We start from the raw sequence: 9,652 nt of genomic DNA on the forward strand, positions 1-9,652 counted from the left end.
TCCACCTTCCCTCTGAGGTTAGATGGTCTGTTTGATGCTTCCATGTCTCTGGATCTATTTTTGTTCATCAGTTTATGTTCATCTGCCAGTGCACAAATGAGTGAGATCATGTGATATTTATCTATCTCTGACTGGCTTATTTCACTTAGCATAATGCTCTCCATGTCCATCCATTCTATTGCAAATGGTAAGAGTTCTTTCTTTTTTACAGTAGTATAATATTACATTGTATAGATGTACCACTGTTTTTTAATCCATTTCATCTGCTGATGGGCACTTAGGCTGTTTCCAAATCTTAATTATTGTAAATTGTGCTGATATGAACATAGGGGTGCATATGTCCTTTCTGATTGGTGTTTCTAGTTTCTTGGGATATATTCCTAGAAGTAGGATTATTGGGTCAAATGGAATTCCAGTTTAAATTTTTTGAGGAAACTCCATACTGTCTTCCACAGTGGCTGCACCAGTCTGCATTCCCACCAGCAAGGCATGAGGGTTCCTTTTTCTCCATATCCTTGCCAGTACTTGTCTGATTTGTCTGTTTTATATTTTATTGCAGAAGTACAAAAGCCTTTCCATACAAGGATTTTACATTACTGAAAAGAAATAAAATATTGATATTGACATGTAAATTAATTCTATTGTGAGTGGAGAACAAGCAATTGCTAGCTTATTATTTTTAAAAGACCCAGTTTTAGTATTGGCTATGATGAAAATAAGCTCCATGACATGTGACTTAATCTCTAAGTCCCAATTTTTTCATCCATAAAATGTAAGGATGAGTCACTAGTAGTCACTGAATATTTTCAGTTATCCATTTATGCAAATGGGAGTATCACTACCCTGTACCATTTCAATTTAGGTGTGGTCATGTAACTTGCTTTGGCCAAAGAAACTGATTAAATATCATATATGTCACTTTTGGGGAAACTATTAAAGACTGGTGTCTGCTTAGTGATAGCTTTCTTTCCCTCATCCACGGTGACTGGCACAATTCCATAGTGGCTCCTTCATCAGGATGAATCATAAAAAGTGGATGACTGAGATTGGAGCCCCAGCCACCCAATAATGGTCATATAGTTTGAGAAGAAAGAATTCTTTGCTGCTTTAAGCCCATAAGATGTGGGGCTTTTTTTTTCTATTACTTCTGCATAACCCAGACTATCCTTATTAATGTTGGGTGTAGATTAAATAATGTATAAATCTTTTTTAAGTCTAGCATTATATGATTTCAGGATTCTGAGACTCGGTGCTGTTAGATTATAAAAATCCTAATTCCAAAAGAGAAATTACAGCTCTTGAACAGTCATGAAAAGACTGGATGGGAGGAAGGAAAAGACTTCATTGTAAGTCAGGACCTAACAGGAGTTTAGAGAAGAAATGCTTGGACTAGGGTAGTGGTGTTATGGATGGAGAAAAGTTGATAATTCAAATCATTTAAAAAGTTGAACAAAACTTTCGTATGGTTCGATGGAGGTAAATGAGTAAAAAGAGGAAAGAAGGACAAATTCTAGAGTTTAAGACTGAATGAATGGGGGGATATTTGTCTTGTATACTAATAGAGAAAGGAAGGACAAGAGGAAGAGGAAGTCTGATGGGGTTGTCAAGAATTTCATTTAAGGTTAAGATGCCTGCAAGATATTCAAGGGAAATGTCAAGTAGCCTTTGCATTGATAAATTTGGAGTCACCATTTAGATTTTAGATGAAGAATTGGGAGTCATCAGAATATATGTAACGTTTAAACTCCTGGGTTAATGAGACCATTGAGGAAGATAGTACTCTATCCAGGTGGCGTTGGAGCCAACCCAGCCAAGAAGGCAGAAGAGTGCAGCCATGCAGTGGGAAAGCAGGGGCACGTGGCACTACAGAGGTCTGGACGCAAGTTTTTCCAAAATGGAGGCATAGTCAGTCTGCTGAGATGCCAAACCAAGTGGAGATAGAACATAATTCTTTTCCTGTGGCACAATGTTGGTCATTTATACAATTTTCTAAAGGAGTTTCAGTAAACTGGTAGAGGCAGATACCAGCATGGAAGGGATTTCATTAAAGGAGATAAGAGAGTTGAAACGTGGGAATAGTACTTCTGAGAACATTTGCAGTAATGTTATTGTTGAGAAATTACTGTAGGTAACATTCTTATCTCCAGTGACTCTTTACTCCCATTTATCTTGCCCAATGTCTCTTGAATTTCCTTTCTAAACCATAAATCAGATCATGTCATTCTTCAGATTAAAAAGCTTGATGGATTATTTCCCACTGCATGTAGAAGGGAATCCAAATATTCTTTAGCCCTCAATCAAACTTCTTTCATTTTAGATTACTCACAATTCTAATTAATTGCTGAATAACAAATCATCCCCAAAACATAGTTGCCTAAAGCAATGACTATCATTGCTTTAGCTCTCACCAATGATTATCATTGCTTTAGCTCTCACCAATGATTATCATTGCTTTAGCTCTCACCAATGATTATCATTGCTTTAGCTCTCACCAATGATTATCATTGCTTTAGCTCTCACCAATGATTATCATTGCTTTAGCTCTCACCAATGATTATCATTGCTTTAGCTCTCACCAATGATTATCATTGCTTTAGCTCTCACCAATGATTATCATTGCTTTAGCTCTCACCAATTCTGTGGGTGGGGAATTCTGGAAAGGCTCAGCTAAGCAGTTCTGACCCGGGTCTCTGATGTAGGTATAGGTAGATGTTGGCTGGAGCTAAAATAGCAGGCACCTGGAGCAGCTGTGAGTTGACTAGGCAACTTTCTCTATTAATAGTTTTAGGGCCTCTCTGATCTTTCCACATGGACTAGCTTGGGCTTCTTTTACAACATGGCAGACCGAGGGAAGTCAGATTACTTTCCTGGGCTCAGGGCTCCAAAGGGGAGAGTCCCAAGAGAACAAGACAGAAACCATATCATTTTTTATGTCTTGTCCTACACTGTCACCTCCACTATATCCTTAAAACTTATGTTTACTCAAAGTGAGGGAACACAGACCCCATCTTCTCAATGGGAGGAGTACCAAAGTTAGGTTATAAGAAGAGCTTATAGATTGGGAGAAATTTCCATGGCTATCCTTGGAAAATGCAATCTGCCCATCACCTACTCCATATCTCTTTTAGGATTGATTTTTTTTAAACCTGTTTCTTTCACTTGGAATAGCCCTCCCCACCCTATGAAATCTACTGATCCTTCAAGACCCAGCTTAAATATCCCCTCCTCTATATTTCCCTCCTGTCCCCTGAGAACAATCACTCCCTCCCTCCTCTAAAATCACAGAGCAGCATGCCTCCGTCATAGGAGAGAGACTCATTAGATTATGAGTACTTGAAGCGATTTGCTTTTGATATCCTGGTGACTACTAAGCAGTTCTGACCCGGGTCTCTGATGTAGGTATAGGCAGATGTTGGCTGGAGCTAAAATAGCAGGCACCTGGAGCAGCTGTGAGTTGACTAGGCATCTTTCTCTATTCATAGTTTTAGGGCCTCTCTGATCTTTCCACGTGGACTAGCTTGGGCTTATTTTACAACATGGCAGACCGAGGGAAGTCAGATTGCTTTCCTGGGCTCAGGGCCCCAAAGGGGAGAGTCCCAAGAGAACAAGACAGAAACCATATCATTTTTTATGTCTTGTCCTACACTGTCACCTCCACTATATCCTTAAAACTTACGTATACTCAAGGTGAGGGAACACAGACCCCATCTTCTCAATGGGAGGAGTACCAAAGTTAGGTTATAAGAAGAGCTTACAGATTGGGAGGAATTTCCATGGCTATCTTTGGAAAATGCAATCTGCCCATCACCTACTCCATTTCTCTTTTAGGATTGATTTTTTTTAAACCTGTTTCTTTCACTTGGAATAGCCCTCCCCACCCTATGAAATCTACTGATCCTTCAAGACCCAGCTTAAATATCCCCTCCTCTATATTTCCCTCCTGTCCCCTGAGAACAATCACTCCCTCCCTCCTCTAAAATCACAGAGCAGCATGCCTCTGTCATAGGAGAGAGACTCATTAGATTATGAGTACTTGAAGCGATTTGCTTTTGATATCCTGGTGACTAGCAATAGGAGATCAATACCTATTTGTTGCTGTGGGGGTCAGGCATAGCTACTTTGGTCCTGTGCAGCCTGCCAATTTATGGGGAGAAACTTAGCTGTGAGCTGCAGTATTTTTTTCTCTCTCCCTCTGATTAGAGAAATGATCTCCTTTTCCTGGAAAAGTAGGATATAGATCTGGAAACAAAAGAGCAAATCAAAGATATTACTTCCTCAAAGATGAGGTCATTAATACATTTGTGAGATGACCATAAAGCCAGCTTTGAGAGCTCCCTATTCAACTGTAAATTGTGCACAGTGGCCCTGCTATCTTGTAGTTGCGTTTTTATATCCACTGCTATGCTTTCTGAAAGCAACAATTTCGGTTAATGCACTGACCAAGCAGCAGCATAATAATCCTGTCAGCAAACAATGGATGGGACCTGAGGTTTGGAAGGAGGTAAAGCTCCTAATGTTTTTATCCTCTTGACTGAAGTAATTTTAGCAATGACATATGATTATATCTGGGCCTTTGCCTCACCTATACTGAATCATCCATCATAAGATTTTCAAGGTTGTTGGGGGGAAATTTATCTTGGGAAGGGGGAGAACCTTTGCGAGTGCTTGGAATAGCCTGGCTATGATCAAAACCAGCTACATAAGCAAGAAAAAGTGGCACTGGAATCTTAGAAAAGCATCTATTCAATGATACCATTATCTAAGTCAGAGCATCAGGTTCAATTTCCAATAGTTCATGATTTTCCAGAATTCATTTAATAGTTATTCCAGCAGAACAGCAACTTGGGTCACAATTGAAACTGGAGGTGAACTATTCTCATTTTCCAGGAAGATTTAGATTTTTGTTGTTGTTGCCTTCTCCCTCAAATTTCTCCCAGGATGTTTGACTGCTGGTTTGACTGCAGAGATCGGGCCTAAACCAGCAGTCAGACATCCCTCTCAGTCTGGGACTGCTGGCTCCTAACCACTTGCCAGCCTGCCTGATTGTTCCTAACCACTCTGCCTGCCACCTGATAGCCCCCTAACCACTCCCCTGCCAGCCTGATTGACTCCTAACTGCTCCCCTGCCGGTATGATCGCCCTCAACTGCCCTCCCCTGCCGGCCTGATCACTCCAATTGCCCTCCTCTGCCAGCCCGATCGCCCCCAACTGCCTTCCCCTGTGGGGCTTAGGGGACTGGGGGACTAAGGCTGGATGAGGCTGGATGCTGTGTGGACTGGGTGAGGCAGGACTGAGGGGACTGGGGGACTCTGGCTGGATGAGGCGCACAGCACCTGCCACCCCCAGGAAAGGCCGAGGGGACTGGAGGACTCTGGTTGGATGAGGCAGGGCTGAGGGGACTGGGCACTGCCATCTTTGTGAGGGTGTGACAGTCAATTTGCATATCCCCTCTTTATTGGCTGTGGGTGCTGCCATCTTTGTGAGGATGTGATGGAGGTCAATTAACATATTCCCTCTTTATTAGATAAGATATATATTTGTTATATTAATTTCAGAGAGGAAGAGAGAGGGAGAGATAGAAACATCAATGATGAGAGAGAATCATTAATCGGCTGCCTCCTGTACGCCCAACACTGGGTATTAAGCCCACAATCCTGGCATGTCCCCTGACCAGGAATCGAACTGTAACCTCCTGGTTCATAGGTTGATGCTCTACCACTGAGCCACGCTGGCCAGGCTTTTCCATCTTTATGTCCTAAAATTTGGACCTAATTTGGGTTAACCAGCTTCTAAGTATGAGATAGAACTATAGGTACTTTTTGTTTTAGTTGTAAGCAGTATTAAGCCCACAATCCGGGCATGTCCCCTGACCAGGAATCGAACTGTAACCTCCTGGTTCATAGGTTGATGCTCTACCACTGAGCCATGCTGGCCAGGCTTTTCCATCTTTATGTCCTAGAATTTGGACCTAATTTGGGTTAACCAGCTTCTAAGTATGAGATAGAACTATAGGTACTTTTTGTTTTAGTTGTAAGCAGCTGGCTTCCTGTTTCTTTGCTTGAAATTATGAATAATTACAAAACATTTATTGAAAAATAAAATTTTATGGTTGAATATAGTACCATGCTTTATATGCAGGACTCTATGCTGCAGACTCATAAGTAATATATGGCAATTAAATGATCCCAGAGACTCAAAAGAAATGGCTCTTCCCCCAGGCCAGTGTGGTTCAGTTGGTTGAAACACCATCACATACATGAAAAGGTCTCAGGTTTGATTCCTCCGTCAGGGCACATACTTGGGTTTTGGGTTTCATCTCTGTTCTGGGCACATGTGGGAGGCAACTGATCGATGTTTCACTATCATATCAACATATCAAAGTTTCTTTCTCTCTCTCTCTCCCCCTTTTTCTCTCTCTAAAAGCAATAAAAGCGTGTACTCAGGTGAGGATTTTTTAAAAAGAGAGAGAAAAGAAATGGTCCTTTGTTCTTCTACCTCCAAGGCATATTCTTTTATATTTTACTTGGTTTTCTTTTGTGCTTAAACCTGTTTGTTGTGAGAACTGAGTATATTGACCCCCAAATGCTTGTGCTTTTTCAGTCTGGAGGTAGAAAACAGTAGTTGTAGACAACTAGGAGAAGAGTGTATCTATCTACAGTGGGGCCTTGACTTATGAGTGTCCTGACTAACGAGTTTTTTGAGATACCAGCTGTCTCTCGGCTGATTTTTTGCATTGAGTTGACAGAGTAATTTGAGTTAATGAGCTCCTTAACGAGCTCCTTAATGAGCTTGGTCTCGGAATGAATTAAACTCGTAAGTCAAGGCCCCACTGTATATAAAAGGCTACTATGTTAGGTGTCCGACCATCCGGGTAATGATGTCAAGTAACAACACCTGGCTTCCTCTCCCTAGTGACAACTAGCCTCAGGTGGAAACACTTGACACTGTAACCAAATGTCTGTGAAGCGTTTTTCACGTGCCTCATCTCATTTGATCCTCACAGAAGTCCTGGAGTAAGTAGATAGGAGACTTGGTGGAATCCTAATTTATTTAGGCGGAAAATGGAAATTTAGAAGGCTTAGAAACTTGACCTGCCTGAAAAGAAGTAAGAAATGGTGGACCTTAAAAATGACTTCAGGTTTTCTCACTGTGCAGAATACAGTCAAACACTGCTGCAGTTAAATATTTTACCCTTTGTTCCCCCTGCGTGATCTACAATAATAATCTGCTTCATGTTGATATTTACTGCTGTATTGCTGACAATTACTTGAAAGAGAAGTTGGGGTGCTTCACTGGGCTGGAAAAAGTTTAGCTACATCAGAAAGCAGGTCTAATTAAGCAAGTTTGTTCTATATCTATAAAAGGCTAAGTTGACTCATGCATGCATGATAAATATAAAGCTCTCACTGGTGCCAAACACATGCATGTGTGTTTCCATCTGACATTGTCGATCATGAATTTGGTTGTTTTTGTTGACATTTTGAAGCTGAAAGAAAGCAGTAGCATCGTATGGAAGTAACAATGGTGATTGAATATGATCATAATAGTGATCCGGGTAGATATAATTATCCCTGTGTAACCGAAGTTGCCATGATATTCAGAAACGAAGATGGAGGACCTTCTTTTGAAAGGGACTTGCTCATTCATTGTAAACCAGATCCCAATACTCCAAATGCCACTAAAATGAAACAAATCAGAATCCTGTTTCCTAATTAGATGCAATGACGTATCCTATTCTTTTCCCACATAGTGAGAAAGGCTGAGGAACAGATATTGCATTAAGACTCAGAGACTACAGTGTAATTGACAATAATACTAGATTCAACGTATGATGCCGAAAAAGAAACTTTTCCCATAGAATTTCTTTTTTTTTTCAAACATGTTTTATTTTTTTCCTCTCAAGAACATAAAAATTATGAAAGGGGATCTTAACAGGAAAATTAAAAAATGTAACACAATTTTTCCTTTTAGTAGTCCTTGGGTAGTTATGACAGAATAGGTTCCACTTTCTGTTTGTTTCTTTGAACAGGGATTTTGGTCCAAAGTTTTGTTTTTAATATCTGCTTCTGCCTCCCCCTCTATCAGATAGGCTTCCTCCACCGCCACCACCCCTGGGTGCTCTGCGGCTTGAACTGCTGTAGGAATCACGTGGAGGAGGGTACCCCCTTTCCATAGAAGGGGGAAGCCCTCTTTCTTGTCTGCCAACCCAATCACGACCACTTGAGTAGAGGTCACTTCGGCTGCTTGAGTAACTGTCTCGACTTCCACCATATCCGTCACAGAGCTGCTGTAATCATCATAGCGACTGCTTCCACCATAAGATGGCGGAGGCCCTCGTCTAGGTGGAGCACTACGTGAGTTACCATAACTGTCATAGGAATCCCTGTAGGAACCACCATTTGGATGATCTGAATAGTCACGATCACAACCATAGCCATCTCTATCACTATAGCTTCTTGATGGATAGTCATCACGTGAACTGGAATGACCATAATCACGATAAGTATAACCTCTTGGTGGTGAAGCATAATCTCTTGTATCACGGGAGCTTGGGTAATCTCTACTTGAGTAGCTTTCTTTAGTAGAATATCCATCATCTCTTGGGGACAAATAAACATCTCTACGGGAAGGCAGGGGTTCCCTTCGAGGTGGGCCTCCACAACTATCGCTTCCACGAGATACAGGAGCTCTTCCTCCCATTCCACTGCTGCTTCGAACTGGTCCTGAAGGAGCAGATCTTTTAGCAGGAGGACCCCCACTTCTCGGTGGTCCTCTTTTTACTGGAAGTGGTCCCCTGGAAGAACTCATGTTAAAATTCATGGAATAGCCACCATCATCCATGTGCCCTCCATGTGAGGGAGGTCCTCTGGTTCCTCCACTTCCTCCTCTTCCACCTCTAAGACCCCTTGGAGGGCTTCTGCTTCTTGGAGGTGGAGGTGGTCCACGCCTACCAGTTTCAAATGATGGTTTGGTGGCTTGTTCTACCTTGATGGCTTTTCCATCTAAGGACTTTCCATTCATATCTCTGGCTGCATCCTTAGCATCTGCTGGGCTTTCAAAGGTGACAAAAGCAAATCCTCTCGATTTGTTGGTTTCACGATCTTTCATCAAGAGTACTTCCACTATCCGTCCATATTTGCCAAATACAGCTTCAAGGGCTTTCTCATTTGTTTCTGTATTGAGGCCACCAATGAAGAGCTTTCCTGGGCGATCAGCTTCAACCATGTTTCCCTCCTGGTAAGAGTCGGAGGGGTGATGACGGTTTCAAGCTCCTATGAGCTCACTGACAGGGGCTTCCTAGCTGCTCAGCACAGGGAGGGCCACTGGCTCCGAAGACAGAAGAGAGAACCTGCAGGAACTACTGTGCCATATGTTGGGGTTCAACCCCAGCAGGTCCAGGGGTTCCTAAAGGTGTGGATGAAGTCAGTGAAGAAGGAATGACACAGACACAGCATTCAGTTGATCAGCAGCCTAGCCAGGTTCTCTAGCCAGGATCTCCAGCCAAGTTCTGTGTCTATTGTCCTGTTACATCTGTATTTATACCAGTTGATTTTAATCCTATCCATTCTATTCCAAAGGTTAGGGCGTTTCTTATCTCCATTCCAAGGTTACTCTATTGTTCTATTAAGCTACAAGGAAGTAACTGAAGGAG

General features: G+C 41.9%; 1 pseudogene; it reads right to left on the reverse strand.

Annotated features, from left to right (window-relative positions):
- Positions 1–8,024: 8,024 nt before the first annotated feature.
- On the reverse strand, positions 8,025–9,346 carry LOC102260216 (annotated as a pseudogene).
- Positions 9,347–9,652: the final 306 nt, after the last annotated feature.

This window comes from Myotis brandtii, unplaced genomic scaffold (genome assembly GCF_000412655.1).
Source record: "Myotis brandtii unplaced genomic scaffold, ASM41265v1 scaffold38, whole genome shotgun sequence".
NCBI classification, from domain to species: Eukaryota; Metazoa; Chordata; class Mammalia; order Chiroptera; family Vespertilionidae; genus Myotis; species Myotis brandtii.